Source organism: Lissotriton vulgaris, chromosome 12 (genome assembly GCF_964263255.1).
Source record: "Lissotriton vulgaris chromosome 12, aLisVul1.2, whole genome shotgun sequence".
Lineage (NCBI taxonomy): Eukaryota > Metazoa > Chordata > Amphibia > Caudata > Salamandridae > Lissotriton > Lissotriton vulgaris.
Window position 1 is genome coordinate 504,042,730 of NC_141700.1, and position 14,467 is coordinate 504,057,196.

Below are 14,467 nucleotides of genomic sequence, written 5' to 3' on the forward strand. Positions count from 1 at the left end.
AGAGAGGCAGTTTTTAAAGCGGAGCTCTGCGTCCGTACGCTGTTTGTCAATGGTGACGACCAATTGAGTGTCGTCAGCGTAGGACGTGACCAGGATCCCATGTGATTCTATCACAGCTAAGAGGGGTGCCATGTAGATATTAAAAAATAGGGGCTCAATATGGACCCCTGGGGCACTCCAGATGTAATTGGCTTTTCGCAGGAAAGATGTGGTCCTAGTGCCACAGTCTGGGACCTATTTGATAGGAATGATGAAATCCAGGCCAGGGCTGAGTCTGTCACGCCAATCTCTCGCATTCGATTGATTAAAATAACATGCGAGATGGTGTCGAATGCCGCTGTGAGATCCAACAGGATGAGGACAGCTTGCTTGCCCTCATCCTGTAGGAATTTAATAGAATCAGCAAGCTCGATCAAAGCTGTTTCGGTCGAGTGACCGGAGCGGAAGCCCGATTGCTGTGGGTGCAAGATGTTATGGGCTTCTGTGAAGGTTTTAAGCTCCTCATCATCATCATCTCCAGAGCTACTTGAGCCCGCCTGATGTTGTGCCTAGTGGCCCTGTGGGGCATGAAACCAGCCTGGTCCGGATGGACCAGAGTGGCAATGAGGGGCAGGAGACGATTGGCAAGCGCCTTCGCCAGAACCTTCGCCTCTATATTTAGGAGAGAGATAGGGCGGTATGATTCGTGTCTATCCGGCGGTCTCCCCGGCTTGCAGAACACCACTATCTCGGCATGTCTCCAATCTGACGGCAGCCTACCTCGCTCCCTTGCAGCATCCAACGCCTTCTTGAAATGGGGCCTTAACTGAAGGTGGTATTTCCGCAGAAACTCGCACGGGAAGCCGTTCGGCCCAGGGGCCTTCCCGGCATTCAGCTCGCCCAATGCTTTGCCCAGTTCCTCCGTGGACAGAGGGAGCTCTAGATCATCACGCTCCTCGTCGGAGATCCCCCGCGGCGGGAGATCCGCCAGAAATTTGTCCACATCTGCCGCCGAAAGGGAGTCATTGGGGGCGTATTGCGCCTCATAGTAGTGCGCAAAGCTGGCAGCCATGGTCCCAGGGTCAGTGATAGGGGTCCCGGCCTCATCCATCAGCGCCGATAGCGTCTGAGCTTGGAACGCGCCCTGGCACAGCCTGTACAGCATAGAGCTGGATTTATCCCCCCACTGATATATTCTACTCTGCGTCGCAAGCCATATATGGCGCGACTCCTCAAGCAAAATAGAAGCAGCATCATTCTGCGCCTGCAGGAGCCGCCGCGTATCCTCCTCTGCCCCCGTCTCCGTAGACCGCACTTCCAGAGTGCGAACGCGGTCTTCCGCCTTCTCCAGGTCTTCCTTCCGAGTCCTACGGGCCCTTGCACACCAGGCTATGTCTACTCCTCTGATTGTTGGCTTCATGGCCTCCCATAGAGTCACCGCATCTGAGTCCGGCCCCTCATTCTCTTCCCAGTAGTGAGCTATGGCTTCACGCATATGGGATTGGTAATCATCTCGTTGCAGATGCCAGGTAGAGAGGCGCCTGTCAAGGAGGATATCAATTGTGACGGGGGAATGGTCTGAAAGCCCCCTGGGCAGAATAGCGGTCGACGCCACCCTACCGATGACGGCGCGCGGGACAAACAAATAGTCCAGCCGCGAGAAGGAGCGATGTACCGCTGACACGTAAGTGAATTCTTTACTGTGTGGGTGTTGGCAGCGCCAGGCATCCATCCATCCCATACCCCTGACCATATCACTCAGTTTCGTAGGGGCAGCCACTAGCTGTCCGCCATCAGGCCTGAAGCGATCCGCAGATCCATCCATTACATCATTCCAGTCGCCGCCTATCACCGACAAGACGTCCGGCACCTCGGCCCAGATCGCAAACAGCTTCTCCACTAGTGACCATTGCAAGGGGGGGAGCATACACACTACCAAACACCACTTGTTCCTCACCAATCATTCCTTTGACGAAGATGTACCTGCCCTGGGCATCTATCCACTGTGAGGAATGGGTATAGGAAACCCTACGGTGGACCAAGACGGCCACCCCCCGGGACCCCCGGGCAAAACCTGCATGGTATACCTGGTGGTACCCATAACGCTGCAGACTCAAGGTCTTCGTGCCTAGGAGATGAGTTTCTTGTAGCAGGAGGACGTCAGCCTTTTCCCTTTTCCCCTGTCGCAGTACAGCCCCTCGTTTGATTTTATCAAGCATGCCCCTCACGTTCCAACTCACAATTTTCAACATAGCTCTGGGGAGCTCCAAGGCAGGACCCCTAACCGCCATTCAATGCAAATGGGCGCAGCCGCCCAGGCATAGGAGAGCGCAATTGCTCATATGACAAGAGGTGAACCTGGTGAACCATCGTGTGTGAACGTGTTGCCCCTGTGGACCCAAACATCGTGTATCCCCCCTCCCCCACCCCCAAACCCAACCCCAACCAAACTCACAGCAAACCGACCCCCCCCTCCCCTATACCTCAACAACATTGAAGTACCTGTCGCGGTGTAGGAGCGCCCTAACCCCCAACGGGAGGTCAGCGGCCACCCACTCCAATGGATCCCCAAGAACCTCTCCCCCAACAGTCCTTAGGAAAACCTTCTCCCAGCGGGAGCCTGTAATCATCACGAGCAATTTCAATCCCCTGAGGTACCACCGTCCTTGCCAGAGTGGTCCGAGTCTGTGGGCGCGCCATCTCGCTTCCCACCACGTGAAGGGGAGCGTTTTCGCGACCTTGACCTTCTATTTCTTCTGCTCTTGGCGGCTGGATCCTCCCGCTCTGGCGTGGGGCCCCTCGAGTGGCCCGGGTTCAGACCCGGCTGAGCGTGCGGCCGGACCCTTGCTGTCTCATCAGTCCATTTAAAGACGTCCTCCGGAGTGTCAAAGAAGTGAGTTCACGACTGGAATATTACCCGCAGGCGGGCCGGATACAGGAGGGAGTATTGGATCTTCAGACCTCGCAGTTTTGCCTTGGCTGCGATGAACGAGTGGCGCTGTTGCTGCACGATCCTGGTGTAATCCGGAAAGATCATTATCTTCTGATTTTCAAATAGAAGAGAGTCCTTGGTCCTTGCCTCCCGTAGGATAGTGTCCCTGTCGTGGAAGTTTAGAATCCTTGCAATCACCGGTCTGGGCCGCTCCCCCGCCGGCGGTTTCTGCGTCAGGGCCCTATGCGCACGCTCAATCACAAAGCATCGTGACAGTACATCGGGGGGAAGCCAGGACTCCAACCATTGGGACAAGAAGTGTTCCATGTTTCCCTTCTCGCAACCTTCCGGAAAGCCCACGAAGCGTAGGTTGTTTCTGCGCGCCCGCCCTTCCGCATCTTCCACGCGGAGCGCAAGGCCTCTCTGGACAGTTTCCATCGCCGCCATTTTCCGTTTCAGGGTCACGACGTCGTCCTCCACCACCAATATCCTGGATTCGGCCTCGGTAATGCGCACCACAGCGTTCCGCAGGTCCTGACGCAGGAGGGTCACATCCGCGCCTACCGCCCCGATCTTGGCGTCCAGCATGTCCCTGGACTGGGTAATCGCCGCCATCAATGCCGCGTTGTCAGGGCCCGACCCGTGGCCTCCGCCCGAGGCACCCGACGCTCCACTTGGCCCGTAAACTTATCCAGGGTCCCTTGCCTAGCGGACCCGCTGCCGCCCCTACCCCTGGTCATGACCACAGCACCCCTGGGTGCAACCAAAGTCCGAACAGTTGTGGCTAGACTCGGAGCCTACCCCTGTACCCCTGAATGGAGGCAAGAACACACCACAGGAGGATCTCCGGGCCCACAAGTCAGCTGCCAGGGGGGGGGGGGGGGGGGGCCTCGGGCTCCACGAGGCGGTCTCGAAGGTATTGGTGCACCTCGGCGTTTCAGCCGGACCCAGGCTCCGCTCTGCTTTACCCCACTTTTGCTCCAGCCACAAGCGGGGGTGTCTCGTGGGGCCACCCCAGTCCACTCAGCAAGTCACCACCAATATCAAGCCGGGGGGTCCCCCTGCCCTGTCGGCCAAAGGTCTCGGGCACTCACCGGTCTTCTCCTGGGCCGGCCGCCGGCGCACCTCCCTGCCAACCAGAGTCACCAACCAGAATATCGTCCCGCCAGGCGCCACCACCGGGTCCACTCAGGATCTAGGCATAGGGAGCACACCAAACTTCTGGGCACCGTCTCCCCAGCTGCTCCAGCCGCCCCCTCCGCCTCCGTACTGCTTCTGTATTTGCGGCTGGGAGCCTCAAAAATCAAGGACCCGGTCTCTCGGCCCCGATGCAGGCCGCGGTGCCCTCCAGCCGTCCCCGTACACCAGGGCAGTGCACCCACCACTGCCGGTGAGTCCGCCAAGCAGCTCTCTGTTCCGCCGCCAAGGGGGGGCCCGCCGGCCCAGAAGAAGTGGAGGCCCAGCCGGCCGGCGCGGAGACCCCCCGACCGGGAGGCGCCAAACTCTAGGTCCCGGGTCTCCCTCGGGGACAAGGCCGCAGACTGCCGCTGCCGCCACCGACACTGCAAAAGGTCCGGGAACACCGAAAAGTGCATCGGACAACACCTCCTGCCCTCCGCTACGCTCACCGCTGGTGTGGGCAACGAATCAGGTCCAGAAGCCAGGATAATATGTCGGATAAAGAACGGGCCGGTGGGAGCTCTAACAAGCTGCGTCCACCATCGTCGCCCGCGTAGCCACGCCCCCGTAAATGCCAGTTTTGATGAATCATTTTCTTAAAAATGTTGGATGAAGGACAGTATGTGGAGACACAGACAATGCGTTGTTGTTGACTTTTCTGCTTTTTTACTAGCAGTTCTTCCCGTGGCGTCCACCAGGCTCTTTTGATCGCTTGTTTTAATAGTTTAGCTGGGTAGCCGCGAGCTAGGAGTTTCTCTTTCAGGACATTAGCATGGTCCATGAATTCATCTTTAAAGGAATAGTTTCTGCGTATGCGCAGAAACTGCCCTACAGGTAGATTTTGTTGTAGACTCCTTGGGTGACTGCTTGAAAAATCCAGTGCCTTGTTACGATCCGTTTTCTTTTTATATAAAGTGGTAACCAGTTGTCCGTTGGCACAGTAAACTTCAACATCCAAAAAGGACATTCTTGTCTCGGAAGTCTGAAGGGTGAATTTAATGTCCTCTGTCCTATTGTTGATCCATTCGTGGAACTGATTTAATTGTTCCGAGGTCCCCGACCATGTAAAAAAGACATCGTCGATATATCGTCCCCATCCACCAATCCATTGGTGGAATGGGTTGTTGTTGTGGATGAATTTATCCTCATATTGACTCATAAAGAGGATCGCCATTTCCGGGGAAAAAGGGCAGCCCATGGCGACCCCCTTTATTTGGAAGTAGAAATCCTCTCCAAACTTAAAGTAGTTTTTTGTCAGAGCTAATTTAGCCAGCTTCAGAATAAATTCTGTTGGGATTTTTGATGGACTCTCTCGTTTGTTCAAATAGATTTATAATACCTCCAACGCTTGGTCTTGAGGGATTTGGGTGTAGAGTGATACTATGTCCATGCTGACCAGGAGGTCATGGTTCTCTTGAAAGGGTAATTGGTCTAATTTCGTTAAGAAGTCCGTGGTGTCTTGGAGGAAAGATTTAACCGTGAGTGTAAATGGCTTCAGAAAAAAATCTATAAAGTTCGAGACTGGTTCAAATAAAGAATCACATCCAGAAATTATAGGTCGACCCGGTGGTGCTTTTTCGTTTTTATGTACTTTCGGGAGTACATAAAACAATGGAATGCGTGGATGTTCATTGAGCAAGTAATTGTATTCGTTTTTCCCAAGAAATCCTTGTTCAAGTCCATTGGTGAGAATTATTCCAAGTTCTTTTTGTAATTCTGAAGTGGGATCCATGTTGATTTTTCGGTAGCATTTAGGGTCTGCCAGTTGTCTAGTTGCTTCTGAGATGTACTCATTTGTTCCCCAAATTACAATCGATCCGCCTTTATCGGCTTGTTTGACGATGATACTTTCATTTTGTTTGATAGATTGCAAAGCCTGTTTTTGTTCCTGAGATAGATTGGGTTTGGTAAATCCATTTCTCTTCTTTTCTTGAGCAGCCAAAGCTGAGAGGATGGTTTTCTCAAAGTAAATCACCTCTTTAGGTATTTTATGTGCCGGCGGGCAGAAACTTGATTTTCTCTTGAGACCAGTTGTTTCGAATTGAGGTAAAGTTTCTTTATCTGAAAAGAATGTGATCCATCGAATTTTCCGGCAAAACTCAATGAATTCCAATTTTAGCCAAACAAAGTCCGTAAATTTAGATGGTCGAAAGATAGTCCCTTTTCTAGGACACTAATGTCTGCTGGGGTGAGGACTTTTTTAGAAAGGTTGTAGATTGAAGATTTCTCATATGGTACTAGTTCTTGTAATTTTGCCTCCTCGTTGACATCTCCCATGGTTGTTGGAATCGTGTTTTGCCGCGGGGCTTTTGCTGGCCTTGTCCTAAAAAAGGTTGTTGTTGTTGGTTTTGATTGTTGGGTTGGTAATTCGATTGGTATTGTTGTTGATAATTTCTTTGATAGCCGCCTCTTTGATTGTACTGGGGACGGGAGGTCCCTTGGTCTGAATCGCTCCCTCCTGAGGATGAGGTATCAGAAAAGGTAAGGTATTTAGTTTGTGATCTACCTTGGTTGTCCGATAGAAAACGCCTAGCCTCAGGTCTAGTATAGAACTCTTGTTGGAGGTAAGGATAGGCTTTTTCGAAAGTAAAATTCCGTTTATCTCTCTCGAAATTGCTGTCTTTTTGTTGAACAGTAAAGTCCTTAAATTCAAGTATCTCTTTTTCAACTCTTTCCAGTAAGGTCTTTGAATCCTGGATCAAGGGGTTCGATTTAATTTCAGCCTCTAGTTTCTCGATTTCTTCTAGTTGGGTTTTTGATAGGCGTTGAGCTGTTTCTATAGTTAAGACCATAAGGTCTCGACTACATTTAGTCTCTATGAAACTGAAGCCTTTTTTGTAAATACTATCCTCAGTGAATATAACCGGTATATTTTTCACTATCAGTCCAGATGGTATAGTACCTGACCTAAGATGTTGGAGTAAATAGTGGCCATGTAAGTCTGTCCGGATTTGCTTTTTCTTTAAGCGGACTAATTTATCTGATTCGTTATTGATCTGAGCAGAATTGCTGAGGGTGGCTGAGCCGAACAAAGGAGGGTCGCTCAGGAGTTTTTTGATGTGATCTTCGCTGTATGCGAATGTTTGTTCTTCTGACATTATCTACAGATTATATTGTGTGATGAAACCACTCTTGATGATCCTTTCACACTATAAGCTCTCTTACATCCATACAATAGACAAAAAATAGTAAATGATAAAGTACAGTGATAAACAAACAATATGTATATCAATACAACACAATGTGGATAGTTTCCACAGTCCACCAAAGGTGGACCCGACCTGATTCAAAACAGAGACTACCTTAAGTGTCTCCAACAAACCTCGCGAGCTGGCGCCCGCTAAATAAGCCAAGTAACAACACGGGACTGGCGTAAAGCACAGTAAGGCTGCGCCAATCAGATAATGAACAGAACGAATTGCCAGTACTGTGCAACGATTTTGTAAACAATAGATGAATGAGCACACAATTGCTCATTCCCCAATGACCACTCTTTCAGTCAAAATTTCAGTAGAAAATTAGTTGAACTTTTATTTTTTATTTTGTTTTAAGAATTAGAACTGTTTTTAGGTTTATTGATATTCTTTTTTTCAACAAAAAGCATCAAACATTATTGAACAATACGGAGGAGTGAAGCATGTTCATGGACAGGGAAAGTGGTTGTGGGGGTAGGTTAAACAAAAATTTGACACAATACTAGACAAAAAACATGTACACGAGACAATGAGTGAACACTAATCAATCACAGGAGAAATGGTGGTAGTTGGTGGTGTAGTTTTTTTTCAAAAGAGGATTATAAGAACTGAATTGTTAGATTCCAACTGAAGGTTAAACCCTCGTCCTATTTACAATCATAGGAATGATCTAGTGCATTTAATGAACCAAATACATTGGAGAAATAACAAAGACCAAAGAAAGCTTCAATAATTCTTGATTTGCAGTTGTTAAGCAATGATTGGTCTAAACACTCAAAAAGTGACACCACGGTCAACTAACACCTTGGTCGACGCGTTTCGAATCTTTGCATTATCAAAGGATTCTCTTCAGGACCATACACATTTAATCTGTAAGACATAATAAATAAAAGACAGTCTGTCAGTCATCTCCAAAGAGAGGCTCTCAACTTTCATTCAAAACAGCACACATTCTCAGTAAATTACCTGTCGAAGAATTTATGAGGGCTTGAAGCTGTGAAAAACTGCAAGGGAATTACGAGAGGATATTTGATCAGGAAAAGTTTGCTACAACTTGCCCAAAATATAATGGAGAGGATAGTCTGAAATACTCACTAATAAGTTGGTTTTGTTATGCCCTAATATGAATTGAAAAATCCAAAAGTTCCGGATCCGAGTCCGTCAGGTTTTAGAGAAGCCTCGTGATTAAATCTCGAAGACAAATAAAAATGAAAACAACGGAGTTTGCGCGTAATTCGTCACCAACCACAAGGTCGATAATAAACAGAGGTGACCATTACGTTTACTAAATATAATGCTTAACGGGTGTGGCGTTGGTTAAACAGAAACGGGACCCACTGGAGGACTTGCGTTCTCTCCTTAAGCCGTTGGGGGTATACTACTCTCGAGAAAGTCCCGCCATGGAGTGAGGCCGGAATCTATCTTATGCAGCTATGCTCTCAATGCGTATGACCTGAATAATACCTCGAACTGTTAAATAACTCGTGTGCTACTCAAACGGTGGGCCTAGGTTCGAAGTTCTTACGCGATGAGGTTACCTGTGGCTAAGCGTCCATCTCCTCCAGACTAAGTCGCAACCAAGTGTGTACGCGATAGAAGTGGTTCCGGGTCTCATCGTCTTAAATGGAAAGCGCTTCCTGGTTTGTATGTGTCCTTCACTCGGGATTTGTAGTTCCATTCGTTTTGTAGTACATTGGTGGTCGGTGAGAGTGTTACGAACTTGCGTGCAAATTCTAAAGGGTAACAAATACTAATCGCAAGGAGTATTGCTTAATGACAGATTCCTATATTAGATTTGGAAGTATAGAGCATGTTCAGATGTAAAAGAGTCCTCTCGAATTTATGTTATGCAGTAAAAAGGTTTCACAGGTTATAAAGTTCGGACATTTTGTTCAGACCTTGTATAGTGGTGTTGAATTTCAGAATCAGCATTGCTTCTCGTTGTCGCAACCTGGCCTCTACGTCTCCCCCTCTTGGATCATGGTCTATTTTGGATATTATCGTCCATTTGAAATCTTGTTCTCCATGTGATTGATCGATCCAATGTTGGACCAAAGGAGTTGTAAGAACTTTTTTCTTTATTCTGGACTTGTGTTGGGACATCCTTTGTCTCACTTCCTGAGTTGTTTTTCCTATGTATAGTTTGTCGCATGAACATAGTATACCATAGACCACATTCCTTGTTTTACAATTGGTAAATTGATCATGCTTCCACGATATCCCTGCATGTTGAAAAAGGTTTCCTTCTATAGTAGAAGAGCAACAGAGGCATGTGCCACATTTGCGGTGGCCAGTTATGGGTGGGAGGTTCACACAATCACGTATTGTAAGTGCTTTTTGCTTAGGAATGGCTGCTCGAACAATATGGTTCGCTATGCTTTTATCTTTTCTGTATGCGAAAAGAGAGACGTTTGTCAGTTGGGTGTCAAGGTCTTTGAGTAAATGCCAGTTTTGATGAATCATTTTCTTAAAAATGTTGGATGAAGGACAGTATGTGGAGACACAGACAATGCGTTGTTGTTGACTTTTCTGCTTTTTTACTAGCATTTCTTCCCGTGGCGTCCACCAGGCTCTTTTGATCGCTTGTTTTAATAGTTTAGCTGGGTAGCCGCGAGCTAGGAGTTTCTCTTTCAGGACATTAGCATGGTCCATGAATTCATCTTTAAAGGAACAGTTTCTGCGTATGCGCAGAAACTGCCCTACAGGTAGATTTTGTTTTAGACTCCTTGGGTGACTGCTTGAAAAATCCAGTGCCTTGTTACGATCTGTTTTCTTTTTATATAAAGTGGTAACCAGTTGTCCGTTGGCACAGTAAACTTCAACATCCAAAAAGGACATTCTTGTCTCGGAAGTCTGAAGGGTGAATTTAATGTCCTCTGTCCTATTGTTGATCCATTTGTGGAACTGATTTAATTGTTCCGAGGTCCCCGACTATGTAAAAAAGACATCGTTGATATATCGTACCCATCCACCAATCCATTGGTGGAATGGGTTGTTGTTGTGGGGAAGAGATCCTTTGGGGAGTATCGTGCAGGCGAGGGGCACACGATGGTTGTAAAGACGCGGAGTGAAAAAATATCGCGCAGCAAAATAATTAAATAAAAAATCCGGTACCCAGTGAGAATATCGCGCAGCTACATAATTAAATAAACAAGCAGAGAGGCAGAAAGAGACATACGAGGCATCCGGACACGGAGACCGAGAGACTGACACAGCGAGACAGACGGCGAGAAAAACAAGGTTTACAATCCCGGGCGGAAGTCAGGCAGGCCGGAGGCGGGACGTCAAGACACACCGGAAGCCCGGGCGGGCTCCCGTGAGGTGAGAGAGCCTCGCACGCACAGAAGGAAGAGACCGCCGCCGCCTGCAACGAGCCCTCGCCTGGAGACGAGTACCGGTGAGTGGGGGCCTTTGCTGAGCTGCGAGGGCGGGGGGCATGTGTGTGTGCGTGGGGCGGCGGGGGGCTCTGTATGTGTGTGAGCGTGCGTGTGTGTATGTGTCTTGGAGTCTGTGTGTATGCGTGTGTGTGTTTAAAAGAGCCCGATGACTGGGGGGGGGGGGGGAGTGTGTGTGTGTGTGTGAGCGAGCGAGTGTCTGTCAGTGTGTATGCCCACGCATGTGTGTATGTGTGGGGATGTGCACGGCGCGGGAATTTCTGCGAATGTGGACGGAGCCGACGTGCGCGTGCACGAGGTCAAATCCACAGGAAAAGCGCGTGGCACCCTCTTGTCCCTAATCCCCCCGAAGTTGATAACTATAGTTGTCGAACTGGACTGGAGCATCCTACGGATGCTTACTCCAGCTCGACCTAATAAAAACGGCAACGCTTTCCACCCGCTTACTCACACATTCTGTGATAAATGCAGGCAAATATTAGTATCAGCCTCGCAGACACATACAAACACACGCGCAAGTGGGTATATTTGAACTGTGTTGCATTTGTTATTTATACGTGTGTGGACTCTTTTTTTTCTGCTTCCCACGCCTATGAAGAAAGTGTTGTGAGAGCAACTTCACACTTTTGCCCGTTAATACAGTAGATGTGCACACTTATGACTAAAAAGCAGTACTGTACAGACCATAACAGAGGTTCTGTAAGCTGTAATTGCCCAAATGCAAGCACAGGATAGAAGGCTTAGAATGACAGCTAGGCATTCTGAATGCTCGAGGTTTCAAGCTTGTGTTCGGGGCAGGCACCAGGCTCTCCGTTTAACCAAGTAATTTGGAAAGAACCCAAAAGGATGTAAATCAGCAGTTGTTTTTATTCGTAAACACGTTTTTGCCATCGGAAACCTTGTAATACATAAAGTGAAAATATTTAGCGTTCCTTTCAAATCATGGCTCCCAGCAGAGAGGCCTGGGGTAGAGTTGGTCATCTGAAAGGCAGCAAGGGCTTGGACGGAGCTAGAGACAGGTCTGTTGGGGGTTGAGGCAGAGTCAGCCATCCGCCAGTCAGCAGGGGCCTGGACAGAGTTAGTCTCGTTACGTCTGCAGAGAGAACATTCTAGAACTAAGTGTTTAGTGATATTTGTTCACATTCGTTGATCCCAGCCCCCTGTGAGATGTGAGCAGGGTTTCAAACGGTATAAATCGGATTCGGATCCCGCTGTCCGTAAAGGTATTTGTTTCAGCTTTGCATGAATTTCACCCGAGATGCACACATCTAGAAGCAAGACGTTTTCACGGGAGAGCGCTGTGTCTCGGTTTCGACTCTTACAGTCTGCAGCTGCTCTCTTTCAGTCCGATCGACGCTCTGAATCTTTTACAGAGTGAGTAAGCCAAGTCAGCACACGGAGAGCTGTATAGCAAATAAAAATAAATGCGTAAGCAGGTAAACTCACCACTCGCACCGGAACCCTCATCACTTAGCCTCCATTGGAGTTCACCGACAGTCCAACAGCCCCATCGCTCGCGACTTCTGAGCCAATCCTCACGCTGCTCCCTTCATGAGACTGCAAGGATTGGCTGGGTCAGGGGCTGCCGACGCCCCTTTGGAGACATGGGAGCTGTGGATGCAATTCTATGTCAGGACAGGAGGCTCCGATTATGCTTTTCTCATTTCTTTATAGAAAATGCTCAGCAGCTAATAAACAGTAACCAAAAAACTACAGTACTCATGACCACCAGGGTAACAACCATAGAGTACACAGTATAAAAGGTCCTAATGATAGTATTTCTTCCTCTTTCTTTGCTGCTCCGCAGCCAGTTAAGTGCTTATTTGTTCTTACTTGTATTTGCTTGACTTTGCAGCATTGTTGTGCTCTGTTACTGTTTCTTTGTGCTTGGCGCTTCTATCTCGCTGTGTGTTGCGTCTCGGTAACGCGCTCTGGCTCCGGTTGTATGTTTATTGTACCATAGCCGTTTTTGTCATTTCTGCGCATTTCTTTCCGTGCGCGCCTTACGGGAGCGTGCGCTCACCTCCCATAGACCGGGCGCTTGCTGCCCTGGTCTTATTTTCTTGCTGTGTAGCGGGAGTTTGGGGTTTTGGGTGACTCGCTCGGAGAGCGCGAGCGCTTCTGTGTTTATCCTGACGGCAGCTGTGTCACGCATGCGCGCCAGCTATTTCCGGCTTTGAGTGTTTTTCACTATGCCGGTTAACTGCAGGTCGTCTTTGACGTCGAAGCCCACAGCCTGTCAGGATATTAACCCTGTGTGACGCCTTTGTTCATAGAGAGCTTGGGCAGTAATTTGTGCATAGGCATTGCCTAGAGTGTGGTTTCTATCGTTGCAGCAGGCTTTCTCCCTCCACATTTGAATACCTTGTGGCCAGGTTTCTTCCTGCGCTGTTGGCTTGCTGTGGGGTTCTTCACACTCCCCCTGCATTGTGCCTTTGGCATTCTAGAAATATCTAAGTCATCTTGTGCGCATTACTTTACACTTGTGTAACATGGAAGAATATTACTATGAGGATGATGACTATTATTATGGAGAGGATGACTCTGGCTCACTGGAGCAGGATTTGGTCGAAGAATTGGACAAAGGTGTCCAACAGTCAGTCAATAAGGCACTGGTGCGTGCCATCAATCCGCTGAAGCGACATTTAAACAAATATGCGCAGCAACAAGGTTGGTTGCCTGCTTCCAAAAAGTCCTCCAAGTCTCCTGTAAACCCCCACAGGTCTGATTTTCAAAAGTTGGCTAAAACTTTGGCGGCAGATGCTTCAAAGTCTTCTGTGAGTATGTCCTCCGCTTCTCAACATACTGACACCGATGACACTCACTCCTCTACTTCTTCGGATCACGACGATCCTCCAACTAGAAAGAAGGTGTGCAAAGAACATTTTGTTGATGCTCCTACGCATCCCTCTGTCCTGACCTTTGAACCTTCAGACATTATTCATCCCCATTCTTCGTCTTGGTTACCTTCTCCTGCTGTCGCTGCATATGTCCAGGCGCACATACCTCAGCCTTTCGACAAGGATGTTCGGGCCAGGCTTCGTTTGGAATGCCCTAGGCCAGATCTTGCAGACCATTTGGCTGAGACACCTGAAGTTGACCCGACGATGGTCTCCTATTTGAAAAAATACGCCAAGGACCCAAAAAAGGGGCTTGACAGATCTTGGCGCTCATGTCAAGACAAATTACTTGATTTGCTGGGTCCACTGACCAAAATACTGGATCTTAGGTTCCTGGCCAAGGAATCTTCAGCTCTCGTGGATCCTGATGAATTGATTGAGTGGGCGCAGAGGGCGATCTGCCAATTCGGTAACGCCAATTGTGAAGTATCCTGCGAGAGACGCCGTTCTATCCTCTTGAAACTAGATCCTAAATTGGCTGAGCTCTCTACATCTGAATCGGGTCCAGAGGCACAGGGCCTACTGTTTGGCCAACCTTTCTTGAAAGAATTAACGAAGTTTGTTGCTGCTTTCAGTGGATTAGAGAAAGCGCAGGCTTCGTTGCGACGAGCCATGCGTCCGGTTTTTGCCAATGCTGGACGACATAGAGGACGCTCGTTCGGCCGAGGTTCTCAGCAACAGTCCCACAGAGGTTTTCAATCTCAGCGAGGAGGAGGTCAGGACTCCGGGTATTCTTCAAGATCAAATTTCTACCCCTCTCGCAAGGGTAGAGGTCACTACGGAAAAGGACGTTCCAGAGGTCAGCAAGCCCATTACCAGGACTCCAACACTTCAGGGGATCCTGATTCCTGCTTGCAATGTGGTTTTGGGGGGCAGAGTGCGTTTTTC